Here is a 16,804-nt window from a genome sequence, read left to right on the forward strand (position 1 = left end):
CAGCTATCAATATGTCGCAGAGACTGCTTTTCCATCTCATGTGGTTGTGACGAGTTTTCAGATTTGGCTCCCAGCATTCATCCCTTCTTGGCTCAAGAGTAAAGTAAATCTGCAGTAGCTATTAACTATTACTCCAACCAGACTCGAGGTTTGAAGTACCATACTGCAACATCTCAGCTCGCTGCTGCCCACAGAACTGCAAATGCCAAAGTGTGATAGCATCAAATAAAAATGATACTTGCTAAAGGTCCAGGTATAATTGTCAAAATCCTTTCCACGGCACTGAATATTAATCTCACAGGTAGAACGATACTGAAGTTATAGAAAGCAACACAGAAATGTAGTCACATATATTGCTATAACCTACACCTGACGGTAGCCAGAGGTGTTTCCCAGCTCTCTGTTATAGGAAAATGTCCAGCTGCAGCCAGATCCCAAGTCAAATTGGAACTCTGGGTAGCTAAAAGACAGGTGGACACCTACAGACAGGTAGGAACCTACAAAGGGAGAGCAGAAATGCAGACACAGCAGAGCAAACATCTTGACTTGGGCATCGAGGTGAAGTGGCAAATGATTTCCACAAAATTCTTACCTCCAAATAGTAACAAAGCACTGCTATGTAAATACAGTTACTTCAAGAGAAATCTTGGGTTTAATGTTTAAACAATTAAAATCAGAGGAAAAATACTCCACTGTTTTAACAATCTCCACTTGCATGTACACAATAATGCTTTATCTCTGTATGATATAAAGCTCTTGCATTATTCAGATCATAGTCTGTAATTAAAGATAAAGGTTTCCCACAGCTTGAGATGCGCACAGGCACAGTATTCTATGTCCTGCAGAGCCCAAAAAAAATCTCCATTTCTCAAATATATTGCAACAGAAAAACAGCACACGTTTGCTAGAAAGACACTGTAACCTGCCAAAAGATTCTGGGTAGAAAATGAGCTGTTCCTCAGCATGTCCAAAGTAAAATCAGCTTTTTTTTTTTTTTTTTTTTTAAATCTATGACATACCTTAGCTCCAGTTTCACTCTTGAGTTCAGGTAAAGAAGCCTGCTACTCAAAAGTATGAGCCCATGTGGTGATGTCTCCAACTTTTAAAACAGCTAGCTTGAAAGAGAACTAATATTTTCCTTTCTTCCTTCCCTAATTTTTAACTTCCCCCATATTTTCAATACTTGGCTTCACTTTGAAAAAACATATAACTACTGTTATTGTTATAACGGGACAGCTTGCTTCTCATTTCCAGAACAAAACTTCTGGGAGACCACTTTGACATTGCTGGATAGCAAAGAGGTTAGCCTGCCTAGTTGTGCTGCTGTAGCAGCTGCTCTGCATAACAGCTGAGAGGTGCATTTTCAGTCAAATTTGTGCACTTTTTAAGAAATTTTATCATGGCAATTGGCAACAGGCTCCTGGAAAGTCTGTACACTGGCTGAGAAATGAACATGGAAAAGTAAGCAATAATGTAGAATACACATCTCTGGCTACCATCTGTCCTTGTGGACACGGACATGTCTTCAAGAGAGCTGGGCAGTACGCTATTAGAAGCGTTACTGTGCCCCAGGCTTAATCAACAAGATCAAGCTATCTTCTCCCTCATGGAACTTACTCTAAACAGAGGCTCAAGTGGAAAGCATATGCTTAGGTAGACACCAGTGTTAGCCCCCCTGAAGCAATGCCCAGATGTGTTTATTCACACTGCATACATCTCACCACTGGAGCACTGTGCCTGTCCCTGGCTCTTCAAAGAGAGCTTCAGAAGCCAGCCAGGTCTGTATGGTGTGGTAGAGGCAGCATTGTTTCTATTACTGTCCACAGAACTCGCATTCAGCTGTTAAATTATATAGCTTTCATCTGTTTTTCTAAGAAGACAAGGCTAATGCAATCACGCTGAGTGTGTGCGTGTCCATCCATCCACCCATCTCACAGCAACTCATGAGCATCTTGCCTGGCTTTGATCAAAGCTGGCAGAAGGTCAGAGACCACTACGTCAAGTTCTGCAAGTCATTGGGAAGCAAAGCACCTGGTCTGAGGAGAGAGTGACCTAATGGCTTGCCCCACAAAGAAGAAAGGAGGCAGTCCTGGCTCACCCCTGGTCTCCAAAGGATCCAGCATGAGTCACAAAACCAGACGAAACCAGAAGCTTTGCCAGGCCTGCAGCTTGCAAGAGTGACTGAGCTGTGGCCTCCTACAAAGCAGTTTCTTAAAAGCGTAATTGTTCTAGATACAGCAGAACAGCACAGCATTTCCCTCCTGTGTTCTCTCTATTGGGAGGACTTCTGCCAAGCTCCACAATGGGGCCAAAGCATTGAGGATTCACATCATACCACTCATGGACCACAAGAAAACCCTGATCTAAAAGAAGTCAGTAGGAGCTGCTGCTCCAGCTATGATCTAGTCATCAGAGATGCACATGTCAGGAAAGAACTAATACAAAAAATGACTAAAAAAACTGCAAAAGGGCACCTTCTTGTAGGCATTACTTTAAAAAAATAAGAACAAAGCAAAAAGATTACCTTTCTTCAGTCACAATCAATTAGTGAGGCATGGGCAGAAGTTGCCCAGAGAGGTTATGGAAGCTCCATCCCTGGAGACTTTTAGGCTGGAGAGAGCTCTGAGCATCCTGATGTAGCTGTAGGTGTCCTTGTTCATTGCAGAGGAGTTGGACTATGAGACCCTTAAACATCCCTTCCAACTCAAATGATTCTATGATTCTATTCTATGAACGACAAAGATAATAAGAAAAAATAGCACGGCAGCTTCTCTGGATTCAAACTTCTAAATTAACACTGTAAGCAGATTTAAGGTTTTTTTCCTGACTAAATGCTTTGCTGACCTGGGATGTAACTCTGCACACGTGCCAGGATCCCACAAATATTGCATAAGCCCAGCAGGTATGCAATATGCATTCCTTTTAATAGTATTTTCCCTTTATTCACCTTCTCAGGAGCCATGCATCAGCGTTTACTTTAGTGAATAAAATGCTACCCTGAAAATACTTTGTTTTTCAACATAAATACATGGATATACATGTGCATGTATACAGACACTACAGTCCCAATGCAATACAAATGGGCAGAAATACAAGAAGTCACAGACAGCTGTTAGAACTTCGTACAGCACACATAATGGCATTCGCATTGTTGCCAGAAAAGGAGCCTTTTTTATCTACAAATAACAGGAGGTAAACTTCAGCTACTTTTAATAAAACACAGGGAACGCTGCTTCTGGCAAATGCACTACAAAGGCTAATATTTAAACTACAATGAATCAACAGTGGCAATAAAAGGTACTAGGTCTATGCTGCGGATAAGATTTACATTAAGATAAATAAAGGTTTTTGTTTTTGTTTTTTTTAGAGTTTTTGTTGCTTTTTCTTTCCCAGGAAGAGTTGTGGTTTAAGGCAAACAGTCACTGAGTGGCTACACAGTATGGTGAGTTATAGCACTGCTCCTTGGGTGTATAAACCTGAAAATCCTACCACCAATCTGAAGATTTCAACCCCACCAAGCAGCCTGAGCTCTTCTCATTTTCTTTTAATCTTAATAAGGCATTGGAAATGACACATCATAGCACACTGACCCTCCATCATTGCAGTTGCAGACTTTCATTTGTGTATTGAACTTGAAAATTTCTTGGCCAACTTTTAACCTAAAGCTAGCTTTAAGATCTTTCACTTTGCTTTTGTTAAATTTTCACACAAAATACCTTTATTTTGTTCTGTGAAATATTAGAAGTTAATTGTCTCTTTCTTTACTCACTCTCCATGCAAGCCCTCATAAAACTCAATGCTTCCAAGAAAGTTAAATAAAAGGATGCATAAATCCCAGGAAGATCCATCCTTAGCAATCACCTCTTAGCAAGTCATGGCATCCTGGAGAAAAACTCCCATTAAGTCCCTAAATCCAGATGCTTCATACTCCCTGCTAGCATAGTTTGTGGCCCTGGTATTTCCACATGCCACTTACACATCCCATAAAATTTAAACATTTCAAGATTTAATCCCAGGGGTTTCAAGTCAGAGGTGTTCCCAAAATGAGCTGTTCAAATCTTTGGCACAACTCAACACGTCTATCTTAAATATCAGACATACATCAAAGAACATCATTCTGAAAGGACCTCCATTACTTAACCCGGATATGTCAGCAAAGCTAAGTCCTTTAGTCTAAGGTTACTTGTGAATAACATTTCAAATCCTTTGCAAAGGAATAGGATTTAATTGTAATTTCCATTGCTTGGTTTCCCCTATTTGATTATCAGGTTATCACAATTGCTGTTTTATTCAGATTAAAGGCTCTTCTATCTCTAAAAATGAGAGAACCAACATAAAAAATGTGGACTTCAAACAAGAGAATGAGTGAAAAGATCCATCTGCATTAATATTGAGATGAAATGTAAAGGTGACAGATGAAAACTTTGTGCTATTTCACAGACATTTTAAGACAACTCTATTCAACATCATACCAGCAAAAGTAGTGCTGCTTTGGCTTTTTTTTGTTTTGTTTTTATCTGTAAGTTGCTAAGTTAGGAGGAAGTACCAAAAAGTGTGTTTCTATTCATCAGTGTAATGTGCCACAAACTGCAGAAAACAAAATCTTCCCTTATCTTCTGCAGCAAAACTGTGGTATACAAGTTGTAGTCAATGTGCCTGATCTCCCAGGTAAAATTAAACTGACTGAAGGCAGCCTGACGTTCCTTTGTTGCACTATTATATCTCTCTATCTAAGTTCATATGAAGCCCTGTAATTAAGAACAGATTTTTAATTCCTGGAAAAAGAAGGTTTTAGATTGTCTGAAAGAAGTGAAATAAACAAAACAAAATAGCAGTTGGGAGATGTAAAGATTCAAGTGTTCAAGTGTTTTTTTTAAAAAAAAAAAAAGAGAAAAAAGGGTGGCAAATTTTTCCAAGACAAACCTGGTGGACTGGCTGCCAATGATATGGGCTACAGAGCATGGGAGGCAGACTGAGACAAGCATGACAGTTTGGATACCAGAATTCCACTTCACAGATTAGTCCCTTAAGAGGTTTGAAGTTACTAGCTGGCTTTTGGGGGAGAGAACAGGAACACTGCCCAGTCTGCCTGCCCCACATCTGGACCCACATCACTCAGGACTGCAAGGGCTCCCCATTCATCACCAAGTATACAAACAGTTCACACTGCAACTTCCCAAAAAGTCTAACTCCTGCCCAGCAAGGGTGAACAGTAAGAGTGAATTTATTTGCTACATCCTGCTTTATAATCATATGCCACTGTGCCCAAACAAATGTAATAAACCCAGGCCCACACATTAAATGCCCACCCCATTCTGTTAAATTCAGTGGGCTGCTGCCACAGCTCTGTTTGCCATAGGTTAAGATAAAACAGTGTATTCTCCTTCTGCTAAATGTTTCCAATTCAGCATTAATGAAAGCTCTGGCTGAAATCAAGAGATGTATCCCTGCAACCCGATGCTGTAAACTCTGGGACCTTTTTCTTTGTAGCTTTGAACTGCATAGGACCAGAGAAGGAGCTGGAGAAGGAGCTCTCCTACCACAGCCCTGTCCTGTCTTGCTGCAGGGGAGTTGCAGGGCTCCGGATTTCTGCTGCGGACACAGCCTCAAGCTCTGGGGGGTACCAGGGCAAAGTCTCCCAGCGCAAGTTAGAACATCTCCTAATTGAGACAAAAGTAAAGCCATGAATGCTCCCTGTTGCACGCATCCTTGCCGAATGGTTTGGTATTGCCTTATTCCCACTGACAATGGAGTTAAGGGAATGAAACATGTTGTTTTGAAATAGCAAAAAGCTGTCAGCAGTAACCACTGTTAATACTCATGCTGGGCTAAGCTTGATACTCCTGCTTGTCATTTATTTACTTATAAAAAAAAACATGCTTGATAAAACACTTCTGTATGCAAGAAACAATGCCAAACTAATAAGCCAGTGATTAATTTTGTTCTTGTCCTAGATTTGGTTTTCTTCTTAATAAGCAACATAAATGTATTAGAAAGCATTCCTTTGCCCAGACTTCATGTGGTATGAAGCAAACCCAGAAACATTTTGCCAAGGCAGCTAGTTGTGAAGAACTGGGCGGGTGAGTGGAAAGACAGGAAAACATATTTAGAGAGCTGCACGCAGGAAAGCACAACAGACATTACGTTAAAAAAGGAGGCTGTGGATGCCCCATCCCTGGAGGCATTCAAGGCCAGGCTGGATGTGGCTCTGGGCAGCCTGTTCTGGTGGTTGGCGACCCTGCACACAGCAGAGGGGTTGAAACTAGATGATCATTGTGGTCCTTTTCAACGCAGGCCATTCTATGATTTTAAAGTCTCCACCAATCTGAGAAATGATCTGACAGACTTCAGCTACAGCTACACCACAGATGGATGGAAACAGCCAGATGGGGAAAAGTAAACAGAAAATCCAGTAATAATTTTGAAGACAGGGAGTAAATTAAAAGATTGTCACGGAAATTTTCACTGGTCACACTGTGTAGGTGCTAGCATTTAAGTTTTTAATTCCTTATTAACCGTATGCTTTTAACAGTCAGCAAAAGGCCTAACTCGTACCGGGAAATGTGATACTCATCACTGAGACTGTTTTTATTTCCATGTCTGGGCTGCAGTAGAACAGCACTGGTAGCAAATTTTCTCCAATTGTTTTTGGTGCCACCAACCGCCTTGTTCTGAAACTGAGGGAGAGCAGGCTGCTCCCCACGATCACCATGGAACGCCATTCATGCAGTAACGCCATCTGAGCAACGTTGCTCCAGCTCTCAGGATGCTTCACATCATTCTACGATAACTATTTGACAGACAGAGAGGAGGACTCACTTTACCAAAATAAACCCCACCTCGTATAAACCCTTCAAACTACATCAAAGCTTCAGGAAATGCCACGTCCCACCGTTCTTTTGGACAGCAGCTACAGAGGACACACTCCTGCTTTCTTTGCATGTCCTCAGTAACTGTTGGCTCCAGTGGCAACTTGTACATGTGGGGAATGCATAAATCCATAGAGGAAATGGTCACGGCCCTGGGCAGCCTGGTCTAGTATTAGGTAAGGAGGCTGGCAGCCCTGCCTGTAGCAGGGGGTTGGAGCTTGCTGATTCTTGAGGTCCCTTCCAACTCAAGTCATTCTATGATTCTACATTCTCCACACTGGATGGCATGGGATAAACTGTCCCCTAGCAAAAGCTAGGAGAGACAGCATTGCTTGCGAGAGGCACAACCTCAATGCATTAGAATATTAGGGTTTGTTTTTTTTTTTAAAGCATGTAAAACATTCATATTCTATTATGTTTGTGTGTATTCTATTGTACAATAGAAAAAATATTGTGTGTTTCACTTCTTGCCACATAGTATTGAAAAACTATTTTAAAAATGCTTTGAAGTACACTCCAAAATGTTGCTGGTATTGTTTTCCTAATTCCAACTTAGCAGGCTACAGAAAATAAAATGTTAATGAATAAATTAGAGAAACTTCTAAAAAACGTCCAACAACTAATTTTTTTCTGAAAATGATATAAATAATGTCATCCCACCCATCTAGATACTTGTATGGCTTCACTCCAGGAAAAAAAAAAAAAAAAAAAAAAAACCAACCTTACTGGTTAAGTATATAGATACATGCAAGCAAAGTATTGTAAATCCTTCTAGCCTTTAAGGAATATACCATGGTTAGTGACAAGTTTTTTTTTACTCTATTTTATGTTGTGCTTCCGAATTAGCATATGAGATGCTGGCAAGAAAGAGAGCCAAAATCAAAGCCATGACCTTTGCAGTCCTGTCCTTTAATAACGAAGGTTTAATAGCCCAGCACCATCTCCTGCCCTAGAATCCTCTTTACTGCTTCACAACTTCTGCTTTCAGTGAAGCATAACCAGCACTGGTAGGAAGTCACTGCCAAGGTTATCTCTGGTAACTAAATCTAGCCTTTATGTGGTTTTAACAGAAATTTGGAGATGGAGACAGCCGATTTCTTCAAGGGAGTGCCAAATAGCTAACTTCCAGGGTGATGTAATCCTGGAGCGTCAGTGCAAAGTAAATGCATAACTACCATAGTCTTGTTACTTGTTTTTCTTTTCCCAGAACAGTGAACTCCCAGAACACTGAAGAAGTTGAAGTCGTGAAGAACACAGAGACAAAGTAAAACCTGACTTCTCCAGGTATACTGACAAACAACTTTCCCTAATGCTAAGAACCTTCCAGCTCTCAGTCCCAATTCATAGTCCAAAGAGCGTAATTTGGACAGAAGAATTCCAAGTATAGGAGAAAGGATCCATTTTCTCTTGTTCTTGATCTGTGAGTTTTGTCAAAGATTTTCATTTCTTGCTTGTTTGCTTCTATTTCTTTTAAAAGCCCTTAAAACAGCCCTCATGGAAGTGGATTCCTAAGCAGAGTTTGGGTGATTTTGTTCAATGCAGATTTAAAATGCAAACTACTGGGGTGAATATAATATGTGTATATCCTCCGTGCTTATCTTCCTTTTGGATGACTGATGCTTCCAGCTTCTCTGAAGCTTTGAGCACGTATGTTATCAGGAACTAAAGGATCAAATCTTCTCCCAGAAAACCCTGAAAGAAGTGGTATTGCTCATTAAATTTGAACAAGGCATTCCTAATAGCTGGAATCTCTCTTTAGCCTCAGTAACAGGTCCTTTCCCTACCTAAAAACCGCAGACTGTAAAAATGCAGAATCAGAGTGCTGAGCAGCTGCAGCTTCAAGTTTGCACCAACAGTGACAAATGTAGCAGAAGAGAGCAAGGGTCTCAACTCAGGCCCCCAGTACAGGGGTTGTCCTGGTTTCCTTGGGTGAGCTACACAAGTGAAGAGCCCTCTTTGGGGCTCAGCAATGAGTGTAAGCAGCCAGAGCCAGTCCCCTGGGGCTGGACTGCACATGCCACCTGCATCCTCATGTCATTGTATCCCTTTCCAAGCATGGAGCAGCAGTGGAAAAAAGGATGGGGGGGAGGTCTTACAATGATTTGGGTGGGAAGGGACCCTTGGATATTTTCTACTCCCAAACTTCTGCCCTTGGCAGGGACATCTCCTGCTAGATTAGGCTGCTCAAAGCCCCATTTAGTCTGGATTTGAATACAGTTAGTGATGGGGTAATAACATCTCAAGGCAACATACTCCAGACTCACCGCACTCACTGCAGTAGAAAATTTCTCCCTTATGCCCAATCTAAGACACCCTATAGAATCATAGAGTGGCCTGGGTTGAAAAGGACTTCAAAGACCATCTAGTTTCAAATCCCCTGCTATGTGCAGGGTGACCAACCACCAGACCAGGCTGCCCAGAGCCACATCCAGCCTGTCCTTGCATGCCTCCAGGGATGGGGCATCCACAGCCTCCTTGGGCAACCTGTTCCAGTGCCTCACCACCCTGTGCAAAAAACTTCCTCCTAACATCTAACCTAAACCTCCTCTGTTTTAGTTTAAAAACATTCCCCCTTGTCCTATCACTATCCACCGATGCAAACACTACTGGAAGGCCACAACAGGTCTCCCCAGTGCCTTCTCCAAGCTAAACAATCCCAGTTCCCTCAACCTTTCCTCACAGGAGAGGTGCTCCAGCCCTCTGATCAATCAGCCCTCTGATTAGCGGCCCTCCTCTGGACCCATTCCAAGAGCTCTGTGTCCTTCTTGTGCTGGGAGCCCCAGACCTGGACACAGTACTGCAGATGGGGCCTCACAAGAGCCGAATAGAGGGGGACGATCACCTCCCTCTCCCTGCTGGCCACCCCTTTTTTAATGCAGCCCAGAACGCAGTTGGCCTTCTGGGCTGCAGGCGCACAGTGCTGGCTCATGTCCAGCATCTCGTCTACCAAGATCCCCAAGGATCTGGTGAGGGACCATGTCAAAGGCTTCATAGGACTCCAGTCAGAGTGTTTGGAGATTCCCTTAGGCATGTACAGCAAAGCATGAAGAGCTGTTCTATCAAAACAGGGATCAAGCGGGGTATCAAGCCAGAATGGCAAGCTAGCTTCCAATGCTATCTCTTTCCCTGGGTTTGTACCAGGGGCATTACAGCTGTAATTTGTGTGAACAAACAAATCCAACATACACAGTAGCAACTAAAGAAGTTCTGTGAATTAACATTACATGAATTTTCACCAATTCCCATGAAACCTTCAAGAACACTTAAAAGAGTTTAATTTTTTCCTTGTTCCACATTCCTTCCCCCCCCACTTCAATTTACAATCTTTACAGTCTGTACTAAATAATCAATATTAGTTAAAACTTTCAATTCTCTCTAGAGGACAGTGCCCTCCAGGTTTTATAATAAAGTATCATGATGTTCACCAGTCTTGTATATCATACACATGGTAAAATAAACATCTGAGGGCAGCCATGATTGAATCTAAACTCCATAGAGTCAAAAATTTTCTACTGCCTTTAAGAAAACAGAGCTTTACTCCTTCCTAAAGTTTGTGCCTTGTGAATAACATGCATTTCACACATTTCCCTGGATTACACTGCATTCTTTGCTAGCCCTCCATGTCTCCTTATCTCAGTTTGCATGAAATGCAATCTTTCAAAATAGCAAACTTAACTTAATTGCCATAGACAAGTGTTAATAGATTTTAATAATGCTTTATTAGAATTTATGCAAATTGGACTGCACTGGAAATCTGAATAAAATCTTAGCATGAGCAGCCATTTTTCGCCTGTGTTGTCTCTAAACACAGAGCAGGAAGAGGAAGCTTTAATTAGTACTTTCTGATGGAATCTACTGATGAAAACGTTCTTCTTTGAATAGATTTAAGTGTCAAAGATTATCTTTTAAACTGAGCTTCATAATTCATTAATTAGCAGTGAGGGTTTTTCTCGAGGGATGATTTAATAGTAATATCAACCCACAGATTTTATACATAAGGATTTTTATCTTGATAAAAGCGTGGATGATGTTGCAGAACAATATTATATTGATCCCACTTTACACAGTTCTCAGTTGACCCACATTTTAGTATGTAAACAGCTAAATTTACACAATTAGAGAGGAAAACAATAATGTATGAGTGAAGATTTGAATAACTAATACAGAAATCATCCAAAATAATCTGTTCTAGTAAGTAAATTAAAGTGTTAATGTTAATGTAATTAAGGATCAGCTAATGTTTAATTCCTCATTTTCTTTTGCTGCTGCTTTTCCTCTGAATAAAACCATATACCATGGAAGGCTTCTGTCCACAAAACCACTTGTTGATATTAGTGGGAGATGCACACAAACCAAAAACTGCAAATTACCATACATATAATTTTATATGTATAGTCGTATATATGTAAACACTCAAAAAAATATTTACTATAAATATGTAATAAAAAGAAGCACAATGAGGAAACTAATAACAGCAGAGCTAAAAATAAGACTAATGAGCAAGCATTTCAAAACAATTCTTTTGCACACCTTTCTTCACAGCTGCTGCATTTCACAGCTGAGTGTGCAGAAGTACACCAGAGCTAGGGAATCCTCAGCAGGTAGAGCTCCCTCAGAAACGCTGCTTCTTCACATCACCAGCAAAACTTTCCTGTCCGTTTCCTTCTAAATCTATAGGAAACACAAGAAATCGTTAATGCCCTAATGAGCCCAAGTGATGCTGTATTACTTCAGGTCTTAGAAACAGCCAACCAAAATATTTTCTGTTGACAAGCTCCAGTGAACAGCGCGGGAGCCAAACATTACATCATTTATGCTAGAAAACACTTCCTCTTGTACCAAACAGGGTTAGGAAGATCTGCTAGCAGAGAATTAATAGTTGTTCCATTTAAAGATAAGGAGATTAAACTGCCAAAACCTTGCAGTGATTTAGTCAAAAAGGAGCAACAGGCTGGCTATAGTTAAATCGGTAGCAGAACTTCAACAGAAGCAGGACCCTACCCACGTATTTAGTAAACCAGCACAAATCCTTCTAGTCCTTATTGCTTGCCATAAAGCAATTATCAGCTATAAAACCAACCTTTCCTTACTAATGCAACACAAATCAATAAAACTCTAAAATTCACACACTAGATAAACAAAGATAATCTGTGGCAGATACACTCAGTGCTGTGGCACAAACAAGTGCTGTAACTCAGAATGCAAAACAGAATTTAAGGGAAAAAAAAAAAAAAAAACACTTCCTGGTGCAGTCGAAGCTAAGCAAATCTGGAATCTAGTTCTATATCAAAATGGGGTGAGTGCATTTTTGAAAGAATACTAATTTTAATCATTTTAAAGTCAGCATAAAAATGCACAAAGACATACCAGTCTTTCAGTCCAAATGATGCAGATACCTAGCATTTCTCTCTGCTATTGAAAGTCTCCACCCACATACCTCAACTAAGATTTACAGCCTCTTTCAGAGGCCACCTGAAACAGTACTGCTGCTGCAGCCAGGTAGTCTGGAGGGCATAGAGCAAGGCACTCAGCTGGGAAGGAGGTCTGGTCTCCTCCATCAGTGCTAACTGAGCAGCTGCCACTGTATTTAATTCCCATTGAGGCAGGGACATGGAGGGCCTGGGACAAATGGAGGCTGCTGGCTCAGTGCCTGTAAAGTTGTGCCAGTGATACATGCGATTTGGTTGCTTTGAGGGTTCTTTAATTGCATGTAAGCTGACAACACATAAAGTTAAAAATAAAAAATATAGGTTTTTCAAATGGAAATGATGACTAACCCTTAATGATAATTAATACCAGACATTCTCAAAGACCTTTTTTCACCTACAAATGAAACTAATTACTAGGATTTCTTGCTCATAGTTTGCTGTGTTGCAGAACAGCAGCAGCTGGGCTGTCTTTTTTTATTTACTCTTGAAGGGCTTTCCATAAATCTGTTTCAAATTTTGTTAACCCTGCTCAACCTCCACACCCTCCCCTTTCCACTCCCCCCCTTCCCCATACTCATTCATGAGTTACAGCTGAGAAGAGTGATTTATAATAGTGCAATGAAGTGCAAAACATGCTCTGGCAAAGGAGCAAATTCCTCTGCCTTTCCTCAGATACGATCAGGTGTAACTGCAAATCCTGCCATCCCCTTAGCACTGAGTGAGGAGATAAGAAAGATAGTGACTTTTCCTACACAAACTTGCCTGCTGGAATAGGACACAGCAGAATTACAGCCTCCTTCCCCCAGTACTAGCCCTGTCATGCCCAGCCCTAATGCATGAAGGGAGAAGGTCAGTTAATCCATGGCATTCTTTGAAAGCCTCTGAGACACGTGCAAAAGGACAGGGAGAAACCCTCTTATCCTAAGTTCAAGTTCCATTTTGAAAGCAAGAAATGCTGAGTTGAAAACAGTCCATGGGGTTCCCCAAATCTAAGCGTGTATACGGAGCAGAAATGGCAGGTTATTGCATCTGCCTTGCTTAGATGTATCTGCTTTACCATCTTAAGATTTTTCTTCCTCCTCCTTTTTCTAATGTTATCATATGGCAACTGCCTGGTCTAAATAAAATCATCATGCAAGACTACAAGCAGCTCTGCAGGGTGCGTGATTTTCTTGCACAGCTGATATTTTATGTCTTGACTCTTGAAGCTGAGGCAAATTCTCAGCTTTCCCCAAACAGAAGTAAGATTTGAAATCAGCTAGTTTTGAATAACATTTACAAAACGCGAGCCACATACACAAAGAACCAGCAACTACGTAACTGCTGTCAACCTCTGTCACAGCAATACTGAAAGATACAGCTGCACAGCACAGGTTGAATATTTTATCCTCACAGTCTTATAGGAAGCATTAGATTGTAAAGGAAATTGGTCAGCCTTTCTAGCTGGGAATAAATATGTCAGAAAAGGTTGGTATCGTTAGTGTTACGTTACACAAGAGTGGGGTGTGTTATGATGCATGGGTTTACTATTGGAAATAATTTGTTGGGGGTTTTTGCTTGCCATTCCTTATAGGGCCACGTGTCTTATTTCTACTAGTTCTCCATGAGGCTGTGAGGGGCAGTTTTGAAAAGCAGTTTGAAGGCATGTGCCAGCAGCAATCTGGAAATTCTCCTGGAGAAAGATCCACAGCTTTCAGAATGCTTTATGCTACATAGATGGGTTGCACCAGAGCTAAAGATGTCAACCTTAGCTTTATCAACATTTAAAAAAAAAAAAAAAAAAAAAAAAAAAAAAAAAAGCAGAGTCTGCCTACTATTGGCAATAAGGAAGGATGCAGAAACTGCTTCCATCAGCATGTCTGAACACAAATTGTCACGCTCACTTGAAATGAAGCTGAACACATTTTTCTTTTAGCTGGGTGGTCAGCCATTTGTGTATTCTATTTATCATTAACTTGTTAAATAAAAGTAGTCAAGAAAACTTTGCAATGGTTCTTGACGAAGATCAGAGCAAAATAAAGTTTTCCAGGAATGGTCAACAAGAACTCAGAGTATTCACAGAATGGCCTGGGCTGGAAGGGACCTTAAGGGTAATGAAGCTCCAACCTCACCATCACATCCAGGGCCAACAACCTCCCCATTTAATACCAGATTAGGCTGCCCAGGGCCCCATTCAGCCTGGCCTTGAACACTTCCAGGATGGGGCATCCACAACTTCTCTGGGCAGCCTGTTCCAGCACCTTACCACTCTCTCTATAAGGAACTTTCCCCTGACATCCAACCTAAATCTTCCCTCCTTCAACTTGAAACCATTTCCCCTTGTCCTACTATTATCTGCCCTTTCAAAGAGTTCCAGTGAAGTGAGTGGAAAATGGGAAAATTTACACTCTAAAATAAAAAGGTATTGTCATCTTGCAGATTTTAAAGCCTTTTGGATCAGCACTTCTGAAAATATTTGTTGTTCAAAGCCACTTTTTAGTCACCATCTCCTCCATGGTACCTTCAATCAATATTAAGATAAATACATGATCAGGACAATTTGGCAGAGCTGCTTGGACCATCTTCAGAAGTTTTCATCTGTATTGTCAGGGCACCTGCTGGTACAACTTGTGAGGATTAAAATCCCAGCATTACTGCATGCACACATTCTTCCCAACCAAACCTTAGGCCTTGCTTTCTTAAAGTTATACTGTGGCTTGATAAGCACAGTAGAAGATACTGCAGAGAAAAGTAACTGTAAAGTAGATTCTTTCTAAGGTTTCTCTTTCTGAGAAACCGCTTGTGTTTTCACAATTAGGATGGGATTTTTTTTACTGCTTTCTCTTCAGCTGAGATGATGCTAAAGCCTTTTATAACCTCAAGCCCTGACTTAAACTGCTCCAAAGAACCATCGCACTCTCTATCTGGAGACAGAGACTTAGAGTTCTATGTGTGCAAAAAAGGCCTGCGTCTACATGCAGGACTCTCATGCAATTGGAAACCTACACCAGTTAACAGCATTACAAAGAGATTATCTCCACATTGTCCTAACACACCAACAGTGCAGTTCAGCATCTCGATAAAACCCAAGTAATGTGTTGTGAGCTAAAATAAAAGTGCAGTTTTTCCTCTAGGAAATCTGCTAAGAAATAAAATAAAGTACTCCAAAAGCCTGTCTTGTGGTTCAGGTACTACAGCTTTTTGCTTCCTTAACCAATGTAGGACCACCACAATGAAAAGGGGAGGAGCTGGAGCACACCCCATCCATACACTGTCCACATGAGCTTTCACTGGCTCTCAGACCCTTACCCCCATGGCAATTAAGGATCATGTCACAGTAGCACTACCAGGAAAAAGCAATGGGCTTATGAAAAGCAAAGCAGTGAACGATGGTGATAAACTTGCCTGGCAATTGTAAGTACAGCTGTGCTTCTATAGTAAGAAACAATGGTTTGGCTTCTCTGCCCACTTAGAGGTTCAAAAAAAAGTTGTTCTATTAATTTGATTAATTAAATAGCTTCTGTTCCTCACAGATTTCACTAGTATAAATGAGAGGAACTCGGATCCGAGGACTCTTCATTAAAAAACATGAGCACACATGAGCACAAGCTGCAAATGAGGCACCTGTAGCAACCAGGAGTGTTTAGCATTCCTACCTCAAGCCTTAAAGAAATGCCTGGAAGACAGCAATCACTCAGTATTGGGTGGCTGGTCAGAAATAAGAGTTGGGGTTTTCTTCCTCCCTTTGCACATGAACCAAGTGCTGGTGTACTGACACATGACCTGCATGTACACCCCTGTAAGACAAACTATAATATGCTCTGTGATCCATAACGAGTACTGAGGCTCTTGCCTCTTTTCCCTCTCTGCAAACTATATCCACACCAACTGAAACAATAGGATCCCAAGAGATAAAGCAAAGCTTCTCAGCTTTGCAAAATGAGCAAGAAAAAAAGTTTGCTGCCAGACTCAGAGTTTCTTGCAGCCACCAGCCTGAAACATTTTCCTGCTTGTTTATAAAGCAATATTTTACTCAGCTGAGATGCAGAACTGCTTATGAAAAGTAATGCAAATACCACATTCTGATATGTAATTTGAGTGTTTTATCCCATGTATGAGCGGAGCAGAAACTGCAAAACACTTATTTCCTTTCCAGCAAGCTTGTCTACCTTGTTGTCAAACAGCAGCCCCCAGCTGACAATCTCAGGACCAAATATGTTTCCTGTACTAGTACTTTGATCTCCAATTGCAACTAACCTAGAAGGGTAATAGTTACATTTGAGGTCACTAGGAGGTCCCGACCTCAGTTATATCACCCCTCTCCAAAGAAACTTCCACTTTAATCATCAACTTCCGGGTAATCTATTAGCAACTGGCATAAATCATACATTAAAATGGGCTGAGGCATTGTCACAAGAGCTAGAAAGTGATCCATTAAGCTCTTCCGCCTCTCTCCAAACATACAAACACTGGTTTCTAGCTTCACAAATAAAATAATCAAAAGATATAATCAAGGATATGTCTTCG

The sequence above is a fragment of the Tetrao urogallus genome (assembly GCF_951394365.1).
Source record: "Tetrao urogallus genome assembly, chromosome: 3".
NCBI classification, from domain to species: Eukaryota; Metazoa; Chordata; class Aves; order Galliformes; family Phasianidae; genus Tetrao; species Tetrao urogallus.